The sequence below is a fragment of the Herpailurus yagouaroundi genome, unplaced genomic scaffold (assembly GCF_014898765.1).
Source record: "Herpailurus yagouaroundi ecotype Mexico unplaced genomic scaffold, PumYag 213, whole genome shotgun sequence".
Lineage (NCBI taxonomy): Eukaryota > Metazoa > Chordata > Mammalia > Carnivora > Felidae > Herpailurus > Herpailurus yagouaroundi.
This window is the reverse complement of record NW_024412444.1, coordinates 12329129-12348215: the sequence shown is the minus strand read 5'-3', so window position 1 is coordinate 12348215 and position 19087 is coordinate 12329129. Positions and strand designations below refer to the sequence as shown.

General features: G+C 37.8%; 1 protein-coding gene and 1 long non-coding RNA gene across 18 annotated transcripts in view; both read right to left on the bottom strand.

The window, feature by feature from the left end:
• Nucleotides 1-19087, bottom strand: part of ERC2 (ELKS/RAB6-interacting/CAST family member 2) — a 939781-nt gene that overhangs the window by 625896 nt on the left and 294798 nt on the right. The window lies entirely within an intron of this gene.
• Nucleotides 469-14522, bottom strand: LOC121016830 (uncharacterized). The gene is made up of 3 exons (XR_005784480.1): nt 14512-14522; nt 7402-7410; nt 469-566 (listed from the first exon to the last, which is right to left on the bottom strand). It is a non-coding gene; the product is annotated as an uncharacterized LOC121016830 (long non-coding RNA).

Sequence of the window (19087 nt, the reverse complement as noted above, 5' to 3'; positions counted from 1 at the left end):
AGAGTTTAACTGTAAGTTAAGTGTGAAAAAAAAATCAATGCTTTGCTAACCCAAAATCTTCCGGGATTTCAGACCCAAGTCTGAAGTGAGCATATTTATATGTATGTATGTACATATGTATACACAAATATACATGTATAAAGACATATGTGCAATACACTTTGTGGTCCTCATGTCTTACACCTTAATGTTTTCATACACTTAGATTTTCAGGTGTCAATCACATAGGTATGGGGAGAAGAAATCTTCACCTTTCCCATTGGTCAAATCCTGAGGCTTTAGTTAGCAATGACCACAACTACCAACTTCTAACTGGGTTGGAAGGAGCTTTTCACTGCACTTTAAAAAATTGCATACTGCTAAAGAAAGATCAGAACAGGGTTAAGATAGAAAGTTTTGTGACATGAAAAAAATTATCTTGACCTATACGCATCTGAAGTAAATTTTCACTAAATAGTAAAACACATAAGAGGAGGTGGGTAGGGCAATGGGGTAAATTGGTGATAGGCATTAAGGAAGGCACTTGTTGGCATGAGCACTGGGTATTATATGTAAGTGATGAACCACTGGATTCAAGTCATGAAACCAATACTACACTGTATATTAACTAACTTGGATCTCAGTAAATAAATTTTATAAATCTATTATATTTTATAAATCTATTATAAATAGAATATTTTTAACTTTTACAAATTTTCTTTTTTTTAACGTTTATTTATTTTTGAGACAGAGAGAGACAGAGCATGAATGAGGGAGGGTCAGAGAGAGAGGGAGACACAGAATCTGAAACAGGCTCCAGGCTCTGAGCTGTCAGCACAGAGCCCAACGCGGGGCTTGAACTCACGGATCGCGAGATCATGACCTGAGCCGAAGTCAGACGCCTAACCGACTGAGCCACCCAGGCACCCCTACAAATTTTCTTAAATTAATCACCTTTCTTTTTCCTCACAAATTTTTTTCCTTAAGCTGCAGGTGTCCCAAAATACTTAAAAAAAAAAAAAAGTGGGGGCTGTTGTGGAAGTCATTTAGTCATTTTAATAACAATCTATTTTTTTTCTGTTCTTATTTAGGTTTCTATTCTTTAAGAAGCCAAGTTTAAGGTCAACAGAATTCATACCTGAAATCTTGAGCACAGGGTAAAGGAGATAGGAGAATATCATTAAGATCTAGAGAAGGGAAAGGATACAAAATACATAGATATATAAGATGGTGTATATTGACTGTGCCCAAGAAAATATTGAAAATGCTAGGCAGATAAAGACATGAGGAAATAGAAGTATGAAAAACAAACAATGTCTGTCATGGTCACAGCTTCTCAGCTGCCTCTGAGGAATTCGGGAAGAAGAAATTTTATCTTTTTCTTTTTTTTCAAATCTCTAAAACTAAGACAAGTTACTATAAACATATATATTTAGGAACTACAGAAGGTAATTACCTCACAGGTCCTACTATGGCTCAATGTGATACATGGGTGTTGTCCTGCAAAACTGATACTAACTGTACATCCCAAGAACTCTAAGCACTAATCTACAGTAGAGAGGGGGAAAACCTAACATGAAGACATAGTGCTGAAAAGTGCAGTTTCAGAAGGAAGAGAAAAATTTACTCCCTATCACCAGTTTCCTTCATTTGAACATCTTTACAGGTTATTTATCACCAAATTTTAAACAATTTATGTAGTGACTTTCAAGTATTCATTTTGATTATGTTTCACAAATAAGCAAACTATCAAACTCGATTAATTGTGGACCTTCCTTGGAGATGGGGAAAGTGAAATACTACATAGAAAATCTTTTCCTGAAACCACAGAACACAAAAAAGCTCTGTGATAAGGGGATTTCAGGGTCAAATAAGTTTGACAAATGCTTACTGGGGATCCCCTATGCTGATCAGCATTAATGGCTCTGGAAGTCCTACAGCAAAGTATTCTATTTAATTTGATTTTTCTCAGTACTAATCCTCTAGAAGTCAATTATTGAAAAAAATATATGATTTTAATGACCACATTAAGCTCAGAGTTATATACTGGATTCTTCATGGGAAAATTTGCTATGATTATTCCCCATTTAAAATAATTATGTGCTTAAATATCCAGATCACCTTTTGGCTTCTGTCACTCAAAAGTGGTTTACTGAGTGCCTGCTCTGAGCCCAGAGCACTGAAAGAACACAGACTCCCATAGTCTTAGAACCTACCACTTCATGTCATAGGTGACATTTTTTCAATAATCTTGAGGTAAGACAACCATGAAACTGTTTTGCTTTTACATCATATTTTCATTAAGAACTGTAAGACTATGGGGGGGGGAGTTTCAGGAGGGAAAAAACAGCTTAAATGTGTTTGTTTCATTCCCTATTAGTCAGAAAAAATTATCTGAATTGAATATCTCTTTCAAATCATTTCTTTCCACACATTCATAAAATAATACTTGTAAAAATTTTATACGTATATTTGCAGATCATAAGTCCTACTTAATGATTCATACTCAAGACTATTTTACATCTATCATTCAAAAGATATAAAAGAGGTATCTGATGGGCAACTAACACATAAACGACTGGAATTGAACCCCTAGCATCCATCAACCCAACAGGCCTATGTGCTGATTCTTACACCAGCCATAAATATTAGCACGAGCCCATGGGTGATGGAGTACAGCAATGAGAATGGATGGGAAGATTGAAATAAGTTTATCTCTGTTTTATCTGTTTTCTTTTTTTACTAATCTCTGAATATTTCTAGGACATGTCTGCTACAGTTGATAGTAAACTGAGACATGCACAGTTTTCTCATTCATTCTAGAAATACATACTGAGCATCTACTGGGTACCAGTCACATTGCCAGGTATATGAGATACTAATTAAATCTTAACAAGATTCATGGGGACCCTTCTCTAACATGGAGTATAATCTAGATCACTATTACTCAAAGTGTGGCCCACAGACCATCAGCACTGACATCACCTGAGAGAGTTTTAGAAATACAGAATCTCAAGTCCCAACCCAGACCTACTGAATCTGAATCTGCATTTTCACAAGGTTCTCAGGTGACTTGGGTGTTTTAAATGACTACAAATATCCAGCATACACAAGGGACAAGACTTGTGTCCAATGTGGAAGAGACCAAGACAACTTTATAAGCTAACATTTAGAAAAATATTAACCTACTCTCAAGAGCTATCCAACTTGGCCTAAGTATACACCAGCCCTGGGAGTAAACTTTCTGGAGCATCTTTGCCAGTCCAGAAGCCTTTATTATCCTTTTGTATTTGTCAAACAGTATGTTCCCCTTAAACAGCAAGAAAAAGATTTCAAGTCCTCTCCAGGAACAGTGAACACTGAAATGATGAGTGGGCAGAACATAAAAAAAGCAATATCATTTAGTCACAAAAAGTAATAATTATGTTATTGCTAAGTGTCACAATGTGCCTTCCTTACAAATACAGTAAGAATTACTGGTTTTATTTTAATATGAGGCCAAGAAAGAAAATATAGACAGTTTTTATGGAGCATGGAACTCACCGTGATCACATATCGGTCTGCAGACATTGATCAACAAACTTAGGGCCAATTTGGTTTAAGGAAGAAGATGTGATCTAATGTTCAGGAAGTGTCCCAACCTAATTATATTATACTTTATTTAGAATAAAATTCTAGACTATTATTACTGGATGCCACAGAGGCTCCTGAAGGCTTAACTTATAAAACTCATCTAGTTGTAGTTGCAAACATAACTGAACGGCCCTTGGTCTTAGGCTATCTGAGGAACGCCCTGACTTTGGAAGCATTTACTGTGTGGGATTAGCCACAGTTTTGTGAGCCCAAGTCAAGCACTCCAGAAAGAAGTCAACTTCGGCCTACAGCATGTTAAAGCAAAAACTAAAAACAAAAAACAACAGTAACTCACCTTCTTGAGCCTTATCAAACTGTAAAAAGATGGTGACCTAGATGAGAAGATGACAGGGGACGTGCTGTTTTTTGTGATAGTATTGTTTTTTGTGTTTGTCTGCTTGTTCAGATGGTACCTAATTCTTTATAGCAAAATGTACAAGCACAGAATCAAGTCAAGTTCCAAGTAATTAGGGCGCTACAATGTTTCTTTCCATGGCCTCATTTGCCTACTTCTGACTCATTCTTCATGAAGCCCATGTCCCTGGAATGCATCCTTTCTGTTGTTCTGTCTCTGTGCACATTGCTAATGACCCATGGGCAGAAGATGTGCATCCAGTGTTTCTTTCTGGACACAATGCAACCACTGAGGTTTTGGTCTGCATGTATGAATTTGTTGATGTTGTTGTTGTTATGAGACTCAAGTCTGAAAAAAAAAAGAGCTGAAAATAAAACAATCCTCCTGGGGGCACCTGGGTGGCACAGTTGGTTAAGCATTGAGATCCAGCCCCAGCACTGGGCTCTGCATTGACAGCATGGAGCCTGCTTGGGATGCTCTCTCTCTCCCTCTCTTTCTGCCCCTCTCCCCCTCATGTGTGTGCTCGCTCGCTCTCTCTCTCTCTCTCTCTCTCTCTTTCTCTCTCTCTCTCAAAATAAATAAACATTAAAAAAATCCTCCTGACCCTTAGAGAGTCACAAACCTGGATGTAAATCCTGATTTTTATGCCTTCGGTCAAGATACTGAGCCTCTTTGAAATAAGACCATGCTCAAAAGCATGTCATGAAAATTCCAAGTGATCTATAATGCATGCAAAGTACCTATCATGGAACCTTCCCCATGAGAGTAAAAGTTTGTCATCATTATCATAAGCCAATAACAGTACAGTAAGTCCCCACCCATTCCCCAGTTTTGTGAGGTACACATGTAGAAGACAGTAGCTTCCGCTTTTAGTCCACCCCATTTAACTTTGTGAGCATATTTCTAACCTTACTAATCCCGTAACACAAGGCTGTTATAAGAATTACATGAGTGACAACATGTAGATCTCTCAGAATTTAAGCTAACACACAGTAGGTGCTCTACAAAGATTACCTTCTTCCCATTTTTAGCTGTAGCATTTATCAATTACTTTTTAATTGTCTACTCAGCTTCTTTTCCTTTTTAGGAACTACATCTCCCCAACTCCCTGTGGTTTTAGTGGGGTTTTCATGTGTGACCCTGCTCAATGGCAAGTACCATGGATTCTCTGGATGCTGACTGACCTGGGGTAAACTCATTATGCCATCAAGGCCAATCAGAGTTCTTTTAGGAGGGAACTGACATAACTTCAGGGGTCTCTCCTTTTCTGAGTTTATGTTTCTCCTTTTCTGAGATTATGAATGATAAGGAAAATATCGGCCTGTGGCTGGTTATGGCCTTCTTTGATACCATGATTAAGAATCTGCCTAAATGACTGGGCCCTTATAACATCATTTGAACAGCTAGACAGAGCTATATCTTAACCATCCAATCCCCAGAATTCCAAAATACAATAGCAGGGTTTCAGCCACTTGCAACTAGAAGAGTATAACACAAAAGTTATAGCATGAAAGAGAATACCAAAATACAGTTAGATATAATATTCTACAAATCTACAGAGAGAGGTCAGAAATGGGTAAGACCACCATTGCAGAGTCAACAAATCTCCAGAAAATCCCCTAATATAGGGTCTGGAGATGGATAAGAGTAACATTATCATAGAGAGGATGAAATTCTTTCTGGCCAAAAATAATAACACATGCAAAGTAAAGAGTACTCAGCATGGTGTCCAGCACATAATATTTAATTAATAGAAATTGAAAGAACAAAATAACAAGTATGAATTATATATGAAGGAGGAATAAGAAGACAGGACTAATTAAGAAGTACAGATCACAAAAAAAAAAAAAAGAAAAAGAAGTACAGATAATTTTTTTCTGCAGAGGAGTTAGAAAAGAAAAGAAGGACGGGCTTAATGATAAGCACTCTTGAGAATCAAGCAAGGAGTTTGTACTTGGGTCTGATTGGGAGTCATTTATAAGCTGGTAAAAAGACAGCAACAAGACAGCCTTTGGGAAGTTAATAATAAAAATATAAGCCAAATGGGAGTTGAGACAGTAGACATGACAGATCATCAGCCTAGTGGTGAAAGAATTCTTAGACAGGGTTAAGAATTGAGGAAACAGAAAACAGTACAGGCATCACCAAAAAGAAGTGTAAAATTGATGAAGTCATAGAAAAGTCACAGAATATAAGAGAGTTAGGTGTCAAGAAAGAAAGAGTCAAAAAAGTTTTGAAGAGACTTTAAATCCCATAGAATCATGGTGATTGCTATGTCACTGAACAACCAGTATAGCATAGGAGGAGAACCAACCAGAACAGACACCACCTAGAACAATGGAAGCAGGTCTGGGGAAGTTTCTGAAAGGCCAGGGGTTAACTTTTTAGTTGCTGGAGTGGGGGAGGGTACTCTGGGGATTTGAGATAACCACAGAAGTATTTCAATTTTAACCACTATAGTTGCACCTGTGCCTCTTGGCTATCGGCCCTTCAAAGAAAGTTGCTTCAATTAATACTGATAGCTTTCTACATTCCCAATGCATGGAAGAGAGCATTGGTTAATCCAAAATCATTTCCATGTGCCTATGACATACACTAATGTAGAGGCTCCCCAGTGCCAATCTGTGGACTAGGTGCATCAGATTCATCTAGGGAGTGAATAAAAACTATCAATGACTTGGTGTCACCCAAGGACATTCCCTTTCAGGATGGAGGTGACACAAAACTCTGTATTTATTTGTAAGCTCCTCATGTGGGGAACAAAGCCATATCAAAAGATTTCTTTTTTAGACCTATGTTTTCTACCCCATTTATGTTGAATATATATGTATATTTGCATTATCTGAATTTATAGAAAAGAATAATATAGAAAAGAAGTGAAGTTTCTCTATTCCGGCATTAAAAATGCAGTTAATAACAACAACAGCTAATGTGTATGGATTACTAAGGCAAACGCTGTGCTAGAAAATCTCATTTAATCTTCCCTATAACCTCATGAATTAAGTACTTATTTTATCCACTTTATAGGTTGGAAGACCTACAGAAGGTAAATAACTTGCCTAAGATTTTCCCTTTGTTGAAATAACTTTCTAGGCCCAAGATGGCTCTACTTCTGCTTGGGATTGCTTGTCGGCAAACCAATACTTAGATAACTTTCATGTCCCTGTAAATGCTCCCCTTGACCAGAAATGTAGTATATCTAGTCAGCCAATCCCCAAATGACAAGCCAATTCTGAGTTCTAATTTCCTTGTTCCTTCTCAACTCAAACAAGTTTGACTATGTGACCCCAGGCAATCATCTCTTTTTTTTTAATTTTTTTCTTTCTTGTTCTTAATTCTTTATCCTATAAAACTTTCCTGACTTCCACACCATTTTCCAGTACTCCAAATGGAGACTGCTTCAAAAAGTCCTAGATAAAATTTGTTTGTATCACCTAAATTGTCTTCTTCGATCATTTTAAAAACACCTTTAATAAACTGGAATGGTTCCCTCCACATATAGAAGAGAAGAAGCCACACAGTGAGACCTCACTGTCCCCAGGAAAATCTCAGGAAAACTAACCTCAGAGAAGGTTTGCCACCTAGAAGCTGGGCTATTTTGATCCTTTCTTCCACACAGTAAGATTAGCCTTCAAAGATCACAGGGCAAGGTCAAAAGAAAACAGTGAAAAGATTTGGGAGAGAAGACGGGGAGGAAGAAATTTCAGAAAGTGCTTCCAGATGACAGGGTAGCCCCTCGGTGTGTGCAGCCCAACCCTCCCTAAGCCTGGATCAAAGTCATCTTCCACATACATATAAATACAAATGAGTTTGAATTCCCAGAGATCCAGTGAAATACTACTTTGTAAAACAGTGATTGCATTTCAAGGAGTATTGAAAAGATGGACATCTGAAACCTCTATTCTCTTCCAATGCTCTTTAGGAAAAGATTGGGTGAGAAAGCTCTCTTCACTGGCCTCTAGCAACATGTATTTGCTCTTCCCATTCCTTTTAAACCATCCCTGCAATGCCTTCAACAGCCCTGGTTGAAGTCTTAGGATCTCAAAACATACCACAAATCCTTCTATGTTCAACCAGTTTATCTCATGGAAAAAGCAACAGGCGGCAGAGGAATTCAGGCCACCCCAAGTTACCAGCACGGCCTGATGGATGTGGAAACTAGACCATGCCTTAGGGATGAGGCATGTGATGGCCGGTACACTGTCATTACTGAAACTTGAAAGGGGAAGTTCACATGAGGCCTGTGGTTGACTTTTCAACCCTGCTGGCTGAGGTGCACGCCAATAAGGAAATCACAATCCCTAAATAAACAATAGGCTGGGAACCTGAGCACCAACAAGGGAGAGAGTACAGGGGTTACTGGCCTGGGCAGGGCTGGCCAAGATGGAACAAACAAAGCAAAGATTTAAATTTTGCAAGAATGTCATGTCAATTCAGACTCTCCAGGCAGGCCCTTTGAGACTCCAAATTGCCAGTCACCAAGCCTCAAAACTTGGTAGAATTTTTAAAGTCAGGACTCTTGGTCCAATCTCTACATTGCCAAATGAGAATAGTAAGAGCCAGAAAAGACAAGTGACTTGCCAAAGGCCCAATAGCCAGAAAGCCAGGTCCCTAGGTCATTTATTACACCACAGGCCTACTGAGAGTTGCTATTTTTTTCCTCCACTGGTTTCTCCTCTCAAAGATGCTTTTAAAGTCTTTCTACACACCAGCTGTGTGTGTATTCTGAGCTAAGATTCTGCCTGAAGTAATCTTGTTAAATTTCTTGCCTGTCCTTATTCAAATGTACCACCTCTTTTTTATAGGTAAAACACAATTTTCAGTCTAAAAGGGAAGGGATAGAGAAGCAAAGAATTCTTTGAGCATTTATTATATACCAGGATTTTCCCACACCTTCATTCATTTTTAACATTCTCCACAACCCTATGCAGGCTGGTATCAAGGTTCCATTTCACAGATGGGAAAGCTGGAGCCCAGAGAAACAGTAAGCAGGAGAGCCAGATTATCAATTTCCATAAATAATCTAAGCTTTTCCTCTTTGGAATCTTCTCAGTTCAACAAAAGAAAACCAGGATAGAATAAATTGTGCAGCTTTAAGCTTTTTAAAAATGAACTTACCATTGTTTTTCCTAAATAATAATTCCTAATCATTCCTATGTAATGAATACAAATTATTGCAAACATAAAAATTTAGAGGGGGGGGAAGAGGAAAACATCCTTTACAATCACCTCATCCAGAATTAGTGTCAACATTTTGACATTTTTTTCCTCAAGCTTTTACTCTACATTACATTGAGAATATATCTTCTTTATATAGTAAGAATATTAAGTCTCCAACTACTATAAACCTTAGAAATACATCTGATAGGTTACTGTATAGTTCTGTTTATATTTTTAATTTTTTTTTAATTTTTTTTTCAACGTTTATTTATTTTGGGGACAGAGAGAGACAGAGCATGAACGGGGGAGGGGCAGAGAGAGAGAGAGGGAGACACAGAATCGGAAACAGGCTCCAGGCTCCGAGCCATCAGCCCAGAGCCTGACGCGGGGCTCGAACTCACGGACCGCGAGATCGTGACCTGGCTGAAGTCGGACGCTCAACCGACTGCGCCACCCAGGCGCCCCTATATTTTTAATTTTTAAGTAATCAAAGTTATTGATCCTTTCCTTTGAAATATCTTTATTTTTGAATAATAGTTTTATTGATATACACATGTGCCATAAAATTTGCCCCTTTAAAGTATGCAATCCAGTGCACACTTTATTCCACAGTATTTTTACCACCAAAAGCCCTGTACCCACCGGCAGTCACTCCTTTTTCTCCTCTCCCCATCTCCTAACAGCAACTAGTCTACTTACTATATCTATAGATATACCTATATTAGACATTTCATAAATGGAATCACATAATAAGTGGCTTTTTGCACCAGCTTCTTTCATTTAGCATTATATTTTCAAGATTCACCCAGGTTACAGCATGTATCAGTATTTCATTTCTTTTCATGGACAAATAATATTCCACTCTATGTGTTTACCAAAATTTGTTTACTCGCATAGGATAATGGATACTTGGATTTCTTTTTAGCATTTTGGTTATTATTAATAATGGCATATGAGCACCAGTGTACAGTCCAGGTTTTTACATATGTTTTCAGTTTGGTCGGGTGTACCCCAAGGAGGACTACTGAGTCACACAGCAACTACATTTAACACTTTAAGGAACTGCCAAATTGTTTTCCAAAATGGACTGAACCATTTTACACTCCCACCATCAATATATGAGAGTATGATTTTTCCACATCCTCCCCAACACTTGTTACTGTCTTTTTTTTTTTTTTTTTTTAGCCATACTAATGGGGAATCAGTTGTATCTAATGGAGGGTTTGATTTGCATTTCCTGTTGGAACATCTTTTTGTGTCCTTATTGCCCACTTGTATGTGTTCACTGGAAAAACATCTATTCAAATCCTTTGCTCAATTTTTAAAAGATTATTTGTCTTTTTATCGGTGACTTTTTCTTCCTTTTATTTTTTTTAAGTTTATTTATTTGTTTTGAGAGAGAGAGAGAGAGAGAGAGAGAGAGAGAGAGAGAGAGACAGTGCACACATGCGTGTGAACAGGAGAGGAGCAGAGAGAGGGGGAGAGAGAGAATCCTAAGCAGGCTCTGAGCTTATAGAGCAGAACTTGACTCCGGAGCCAGATCCCACTACAATGAGAAAATGACCTGAGCTGAAACCAAGAGTCAGAGGCTTAACCAACTGAGCCACCCAGGTGCCCCTTCTTCCTTTATTTTTAAATGAACTTTGGGGCACCTGGGTGGCGCAGTCGGTTAAGCGTCCGACTTCAGCCAGGTCACAATCTTGCGGTCCGTGAGTTCGAGCCCCGCCTCAGGCTCTGGGCTGATGGCTCGGAGCCAGGAGCCTGTTTCCGATTCTGTGTCTCCCTCTCTCTCTGCCCCTCCCCTGTTCATGCTCTGTCTCTCTCTGTCTCAAAAATAAATAAAACATTGAAAAAAAATTGAAAAAAAAATAAATGAACTTTGAATTAAAGTGTATTACACATAAGAAAGTAGCCAAATCATAATTTTCGCATGATGAATTATGCCAAAGTAAACACACCTGGGCACATGCAAACCAGATCATGGAATAGAATATTCCTTGTACTCTAGAAACTTCCTTCATGCCCCCTCCCAGTCTCCAAACCCCATCACTACACTATCCACTATCCAGGTATCTAACACTATTCATTATTTCTATTTTTGGAACACATGCATATAAACAGAATTACATTGTATGTGTTCTTTTGTGTCTGGCTTCTTTCAACACTGTTTTGGGGGTATTGAATTATGCTGTTATATGAAGCAATAGCTTGGTACTTCTCATCGCCATATAACATTTCATTGCATGAATATTTCACTATTTATCCACGCCATTGTTGATAGCTATTTCACTTGTTCAAGTTTTTTGTTATTCCACATCTAATTATGTTTTGAATCTTCTGTTTACGTTGAGTCTTATACTACCATTGTTAGATCTGCTCCTAGATATTTTGGGTTTGTTTTTTTTTTTCAACGTTTATTTATTTTTGGGACAGAGAGAGACAGAGCATGAACGGGGGAGGGGCAGAGAGAGAGGGAGACACAGAATCGGAAACAGGCTCCAGGCTCTGAGCCGTCAGCCCAGAGCCCGACGCGGGGCTCGAACTCACGGACCGCGAGATCGTGACCTGGCTGAAGTCGGACGTTTAACCGACTGCGCCACCCAGGCGCCCCTATTTTGGGTTTTTTAATACCATCATAAATAATATTGTTTTCAAATGTTTCTTGCGTAAATGTTTGTCATTGGCATGTAGAAACATGATTCATTTTTAAGTACTGACTAGCTACCTAGCTAAGTTCATTTACTAATCTAATTGTTTATATATGAATTCATTGAGATTTCTTACACACACAATTATGGTGCCTGTGAATAAAAGTAGTTTTATTTCTTCCTTTATAATTCTTATACTTAGGATGTCCATAACATTATGGAATAGAAGTGACAGTAACAGGCATTTTGTCTTATTTTTTATATCATAAGGAAAGCTTTCAACATTTTATTAGATATGATGTTGATCATAGTTTTCTAACAGCTATTTCTTATTAAGAAAATCCTCTCTTTCTAACCTGAGTTAGATAAAAAACAACTTTTTTTTATATGGATGGATGTTGCATTTATCAAATGATTTCTCTGCATTTATTGAAATTACATTTATTTTTCTCCTTTATCCTATTAATGTAGTAAATAACATTAAATGGGGCACCTGTGTGGCTCAGTTGGTTACGTGTCTAACTCTTGATTTCAGCTCAGGTCATGATCTCACAGAGAGATCTCCCTTGCGAGATCAAGCCCCATGACAGGCTCTGCACTGACAGTGTGGAGCCTGCTTGGGATTCTCTCTTTCTCTTTTTTTTTTTCTCTCTCCCTCTCAAAATAAATAAACATTCAAGAAAATTAAATAACATTGACTGATATCCAAATATTTGTCTAACCTTGCATTCTTGGAATAAGCACAACTTGGTCAGATCCTTTAACTGTCACTGTGTTCAGTTCAGTAGGATATTTTAAATCCATGTTTACGAAAGAGACTGCTTGCAATTTTATGTAGTGACTTTGTTGGGTACTGATATCAAGGTTACAGTGGCCTCATAAAATAAGATAGGAAATGTTCCCTCTTCTTCTAGTCTCTGGAATAGTTTCTGTATGACTAATATAATTTTTTCTTCAAATCTCAAATGTTTAGTAACATTCACTGAAGAAGCCATCTGGGCTTGAAGGTTTTTATGTTTGGTTTGGTTTTTGGATTTGGGCATTGCTGTGTGTGTGTGTGTGTGTGTGTGTGTGTGTGTGTGTGTGTGTGTAAGATTTTAGATATAGAATCATTTTTCCTTAATGTACAGGACTACTCAGATATTCTATTTCTTCTCAGGCAGTTTTGACAAGTTGTGTTTTTACAAAAACTTACCTAAAATTTCTATTTGATTATCATAATGTTGTTAATAAAATCCTCTCATATTTTTTTCTCTTTTTTTTTTTTTTCAACGTTTATCTATTTTTGGGACAGAGAGAGACAGAGCATGAACGGGCGAGGGGCAGAGAGAGAGGGAGACACAGAACCGGAAACAGGCTCCAGGCTCTGAGCCATCAGCCCAGAGCCCAACGCGGGGCTCAAACTCACGGACCGCGAGATCGTGACCTGGCTGAAGTCAGACGCTTAACCGACTGCGCCACCCAGGCGCCCCTCCTCTCATATTTTTAATGTCAATAAGATTGATGGTGATGCCCCCTTTCAATCATGATATTGGCTATTTTCCTCAATGAGTCTAACAAGGATTTGTTATTTTTGTTCCTCTCTTCAAAGAATCAGTGTTTGGCTTTGGTGTTCCCCTCCAGTATATGTTTGGTTTCTATTTCATTCATTTCAGCTTTTTTTTATTATTTCTTTTCTCCCACTTTCTTATGGTTTTATTTGACCTTCTATTGTTTTTTTAAACTGAAAGTCTTTCAACCAAACTGAATGACTTGCTCTCCCCCACATACTTCTTATATTTTCCAGTCTCCTTGCCTTTACTCATACAGTCCCCATTGTTTATAAACCATACCCTTCCCCTTTTTAAAATCATGCCAACTTTTCAAGGCTCTCCTCAAATTCTACCTCCTCCAGGAATCATTCCCTGCCCCTCTCACATTTGATATCCTTTGAGCCCCTGCAGCACATTTTGCCATTCTTAGGTCACTATTTAGATCCTATCTCATATACTTCCTTCCATTAGCCTCTTAAAAACTGAGTGTTCCCGGCACCTGCCTGCCTCAGTCAGTGGAATGGGCAAGTCTTGATCTTAGAGTTGTGAATTCAAGCCCCACATTGCAAGCAGAGATTACTTTAAAAAAATAAATTTAAGGAGCACCTGGGTGGCTCAGTCGGTTGTGTCTGACTTCAGTTCAGGTCATAATCTCTAGGTTTGTGAGTTCAAGCCCCGCATCCAGCTCTGCACTGACAGCCTAGAGCCTGCTTCGGATTCTCTATCTCTCTCTCTCTGCCCCTCCCCTGCTCACTCGCTGTCTCTCTCTCTCTCTCTCTCTCTCTCTCTCTCTCATAAATAAATAAATAAATAAATAAATAAATAAACAAATAAATAGGCATTTAAAAATAAATAAATAAACTGGGGGTGCCTAGGTGGCTCAGTCAGTTGAGCACCCAACTTTAGCTGGGGTCATGATCTCACAGTTTGTGGGTTCGAGCCACACATTGGGCACTGTACTTACAGCTCAGAGCCTGGAGTCTGTTTCAGATTCTGTGTATGTCTCTCTCTGCCCCTCCCCTGCTTATGCGCTCACTCTTTCTCTGTCTCTCTCAAAAATAAACATTTAAAAATAAAAATAAATTTAAAAAAAATTTTAATGAATGTTCAATTTTTTTTTGAAAGGTCCACCATGGTGCTGTGCACAAAAAAGCTACTCAGTAAACACAGGTGTCTGCAATTCAACTTCAGGAGTTAAATTCACACAAATGAAACCTGTTCATAGCAGGAATTATTGACTGGCAACTCAAATATTCAAACACATCATAAGAAGAGTTTGGGCAAAAAAAAGAAAGAAGACTCATCATTTTTTTAAGTCTTCCTTGCTTCCAAATAACAACTATATATCATCCAGAGCTAACATTTAACTTGACATTTTGCTTTTTCTGGCTATCACTTAAAACCCACATTTTTTTCCCTTATTTAAGGAAAATAGTTAAATGGGACAAAGTTTTTTTTTAAGTTGAAAGATGAGAAGATGAAGAAATTTCTCAAGAAAAAGAAATAAGCTAAAGGATAATTTCTGGTATCGTAAATGGATATCACAAATCAAAAACACAGGGCTTTGCAAGTTTGAATGAGTTATGCTCCAACTGTTATAAAGACTGCAGGGCAAGACTTAAAACTCAAGGGGGAAAACAGGGCATATGTTGGCTGTAGGGTACATATTTGGAGCCCTATTTGGAGGGCTGAAAAAAGTGATGACTCTTGCTTGGTAGCACAAAGCACAACATCACACCTCCCCAAAAATATCAGAGACCTCTTCAGCTCCCATGAGCTGCCTCAACCTGTTCTATGATACAAACTCCAGTGCATAATTTCCAAAGTAAGTTTTGAGAGAAAAACCAGTTGAACCTATGGGCTCTCTTCAGCAAAAGCAGAATGAAGGAGTAGAAAGTATTGAAACTCTGGAGGAAAAATCTACATTCAGATTTCAGTTACCAGCTGCCTAGATGTAGGACCTTAGCAGGTTGCTTATCCTTCCTAAAGCACAACTTTCTCATCTGTGAAATGGGGCTAATTATGCCTACTCACAGGTTATTATATGTCAGGTGCCCTACACCATGTGTGTTCAGTGGTATTCAGGCTGTGGGTTGTCACCAGTGGTGCAAAGTGTTATTTTTGTTCTTATTCTTTTTAACAGCCACAGAGTGGGGCAAAGTTTTAAAGTTTAAAAGCCACCATAATGGCTGGCTAGAAAAACTGGGCTTGAAACAAATTTCCTATGAACAACTCATCTTGGGAGAAGAACTCATTCTAAGTAGAGTGCAGTGTTTAGACTCAAACAGGTAAGAGTTCAAAAGACAGAAGAAATAAACCTAAGGAGCTTAGAGCCAAAGAAAACGTTTCGGCCACGCAGTGATGTTCCTGACTAGATCCCAGGACTCAAATGAAGTTCATACTGGGAACTGGGATGCATTCAATGGCCTAGGTTTGAATTTGAAATCTCTCCTTTCCTAGCTGTGTGACCTTTGGAAAAGTTGCCACTGTAGCTCTTACATTCTCCATGTTCCAGTGCATCCCTTCCATGCCTCACAGAACTGAATTGGCAGAATTTGACCAAATACCAGTGTATCTTTTAAAAGAAATTTAATGCAACTGCAGATCAGCTTCACCCCATGTGGAAGAACAGCAGTCATCTACCTAAGCACAAAGACAAGTCTTGGTCTTTAGTTTAAATACCAAAAGATCAACCTCACCACTGGAGTTTAGCACCTGAATGCAAAGTCATAATCTTTGACCAACAGTACAACTACAAATCAGCAATTTGGTCAAGTTCAAGGTTGAATTGCTCACTATTCATCTCCCATAGAGAAGCCTGATGAGGACAAATATTACTGAAGAAGAACCATTTATGACATACAAGTACCTGGCTGGTCATGTGACTGGAAAGCTATATACCCACAATGCTCATTTCAGTTACCACAGAAATACTGTCATCCAGTGATATTATGCCCCTAGCTTCTTAATCCACTTTAGATAACAAGTTCACGAGATCAAATACATTTTCTGCAACTTTTACTAAATCCCTTAATGTCACTCATTTAGATCCCATCTGATAAATTCTGCCAAAGTTAGTGCAAGTATAACGTTTGTTTTTCTTAATGAATGAATGCCATTTAATTTATTAAGCAAATGAGAACTAAAAGGTTTTATGTATTATCCTTTTAGCCTCGGTGGCTAAGTTTAGAGTGAAGTTTATGTTCCATCTCAGTAATTATCATTATTCTGGGATTGGTTTCTTTTTTTTTTTTTTTTTTTTGCATTTTCTTAAAATATAACTTTCTCCCTACCCTTTCCTTTTGTGATTGTTAGAGCTGCTATAGCCATCTTGCTCAGACAGGCAGACTGGGACTGTCTGAAAATGAATTTACATGAAGGAAGCCAAACTACAAAATGGAATGAGAAAAACTAGAATCCATTAACATCTTTTGAGTCCCTGGATCAAGCTATGCCTGAAGAAATACCTTGTTTTTCTCCAGTTGAGTGAGCCACTAAACTTCCTTTTGGTTTTAGCCATTTTGAATTAGATTTTCATTCACTTGGAAGTTCTAGCTAACAAAGAAAACAATTTTAAGATTATCTGACAAGTACTCTCATTACTGTAATTCATTTTCTTAAAAATAAACTGGGTACAGTTTCATGAATGAATGTAAGAAAGTGAAATTTTTGGACATCATCTTTATGTCATATCAAATTTATAATAAAAGCAGGTTAAAACATTCTTTCAAAGGATCAACAGCACAGGGAAAAAAGGAGGGAAAAAGCTTTTCACTACCATTTTTATTGACAGTTCTCCTTAAGAGCAGAGAAGAGAGGCTTAGTAAAGAATCTTTAGACACAAAAGTAAGAAAAGGAGGAGAACAGCACCATCTAGAAGAAAACTAATTTCTCTGAGAAACACACACACAGTGTTCTAGTGCAAACCTGAAACATACCTGCCAGAGCAAATCGGGATCAAAGTTAAAACTTGGAGCTCCCTGCAAGAAGATAAATCACAAATAACTTCATTCATTTTGTTTCCTTTCATTTCCATTCAGGTGACTTTTTCCCCCTGGCTCAATTGGCTACAGGAGATGTGATGGCTGCAAGAGAATTACTCCCTCTTTGATGCTGGCAGATTGCCCTCCTCAATGCTTCTCCACAGAGACACATTTTCACAATTGTACAAGTCCAGAGGGGCACGTACAGATCTCCTAGAACTACCAGACCCTACTTCTAAAACTGCTTGAATTAGGGCAAGGTTTCACAAATTTTCACTACAAACAACTTTAAGTTGATGCAAAGTGTATGTGTGGAAAAAATGAGGGGTCAGAAGTTCACCCTCAGTTTCTCTAAGAAGCAAGGGACTAGTAGAGGTAATTTATTAGCCCTTAATTCATGTCATCTCCCTGAAACTATAGGTCAAATTTTCTCTAGGAAAGTTCCTTTTAACCTTAGATTTTGAGAAGGCACTAGATGACACCAGTATTTACCCAAAGGTGTTTAAGTTCAAACACAATGGCGTCTCGAGTTCCACCCACCAGGTTTAAGGGTCAGTTATATTTGATAGTCAACCCTAAGGCTTGTAAAATATGGGTTTCTAATATTCCCTCCAATTTCACAGGGATGTAATATAGAAAATCAGATGAGATCACAGCCTCTGTCACAAGATACACACATGGCTGAAAAGATGACCCTCTACCATCTGCCTCCATAACTCAATTTATGTATGGTAAGTATAGATGCTAATGGGACCCAGACTTCTCCACTGACAAAACAGAAGGCAGTGCTTGGTAAATTAATACACATCCAAAACAACAACAACAACAACAACAGAAAAACGCCTGGCTCAATTCCCTGACAAGTGTATTAATCATCATTTGTCCTAAAAATGTGTTTCATAAGCCAGCATCATGGGCATCCATAAAAGAAAAACTCCACACTCAATTTACTGATAATATATGAATGTGGATTTGCCCTAAAAATCATGTTTTTATGGCTTCCCATATAGATAGCATAAATGGGTGTATTTATTTACTATTTTATTGTTTTCAAATAAAACATATGATATGAGAAATAGTAGAAATTAAACAGATTTTCTACTTCTAAAAGTCACCAAAAAGTATTAATTGTCTGAATAGAGACCTTTACAAAGATAATGCCCAATGCACTGAGAGAGATGTCATTCCTGATTTTTCTAAAGATTCCTGGAATTCACTCTTTTTAAAAAGAAAAGATACTTTGGAAATACATTCTATATACATCCTCTTTTCCATTAGTAACTGTGCCAGAGACCAGAATGGCAGGCATGCAGGTGGGTGGAAGAAACATTGAGTGACTCTTTACCAAAAAATAAAATAAAACATTTTCTCTTTTTTCTTTTCTTTAAAAGAGAGAGAGAGAGAGAGAAACAAAGAAAAAGCCCTAACCAAATTTCAGGTTTGGTTCCAATGGTAAAGTGAGGAAGAAATCTCAGTTATGAAACACTCCCCCACAAGTGTAGAATGATAAGTTTCTTTTCAAAACAAGTTCAAATTACATAAATTCAAACTGAATTGATGAGCCAAGATTAGCAAGTATTGTTCATTCTTATTGGCATTTGGTTCCTTTGATGATATTTTTCAAACCAATTTGCTGCAAATGCATTATGAGTACCTTGACTCATGTAACCCCACTCGGGGGACATACAGTTTTAAAGCAAATGTTCTACATTATTTCCACAAAAATTCACTTGAAGACATTGTCACTGACAGAAAGAAAGAAAGAAAGAAAGAAAGAAAGAAAGAAAGAAAGAAAGA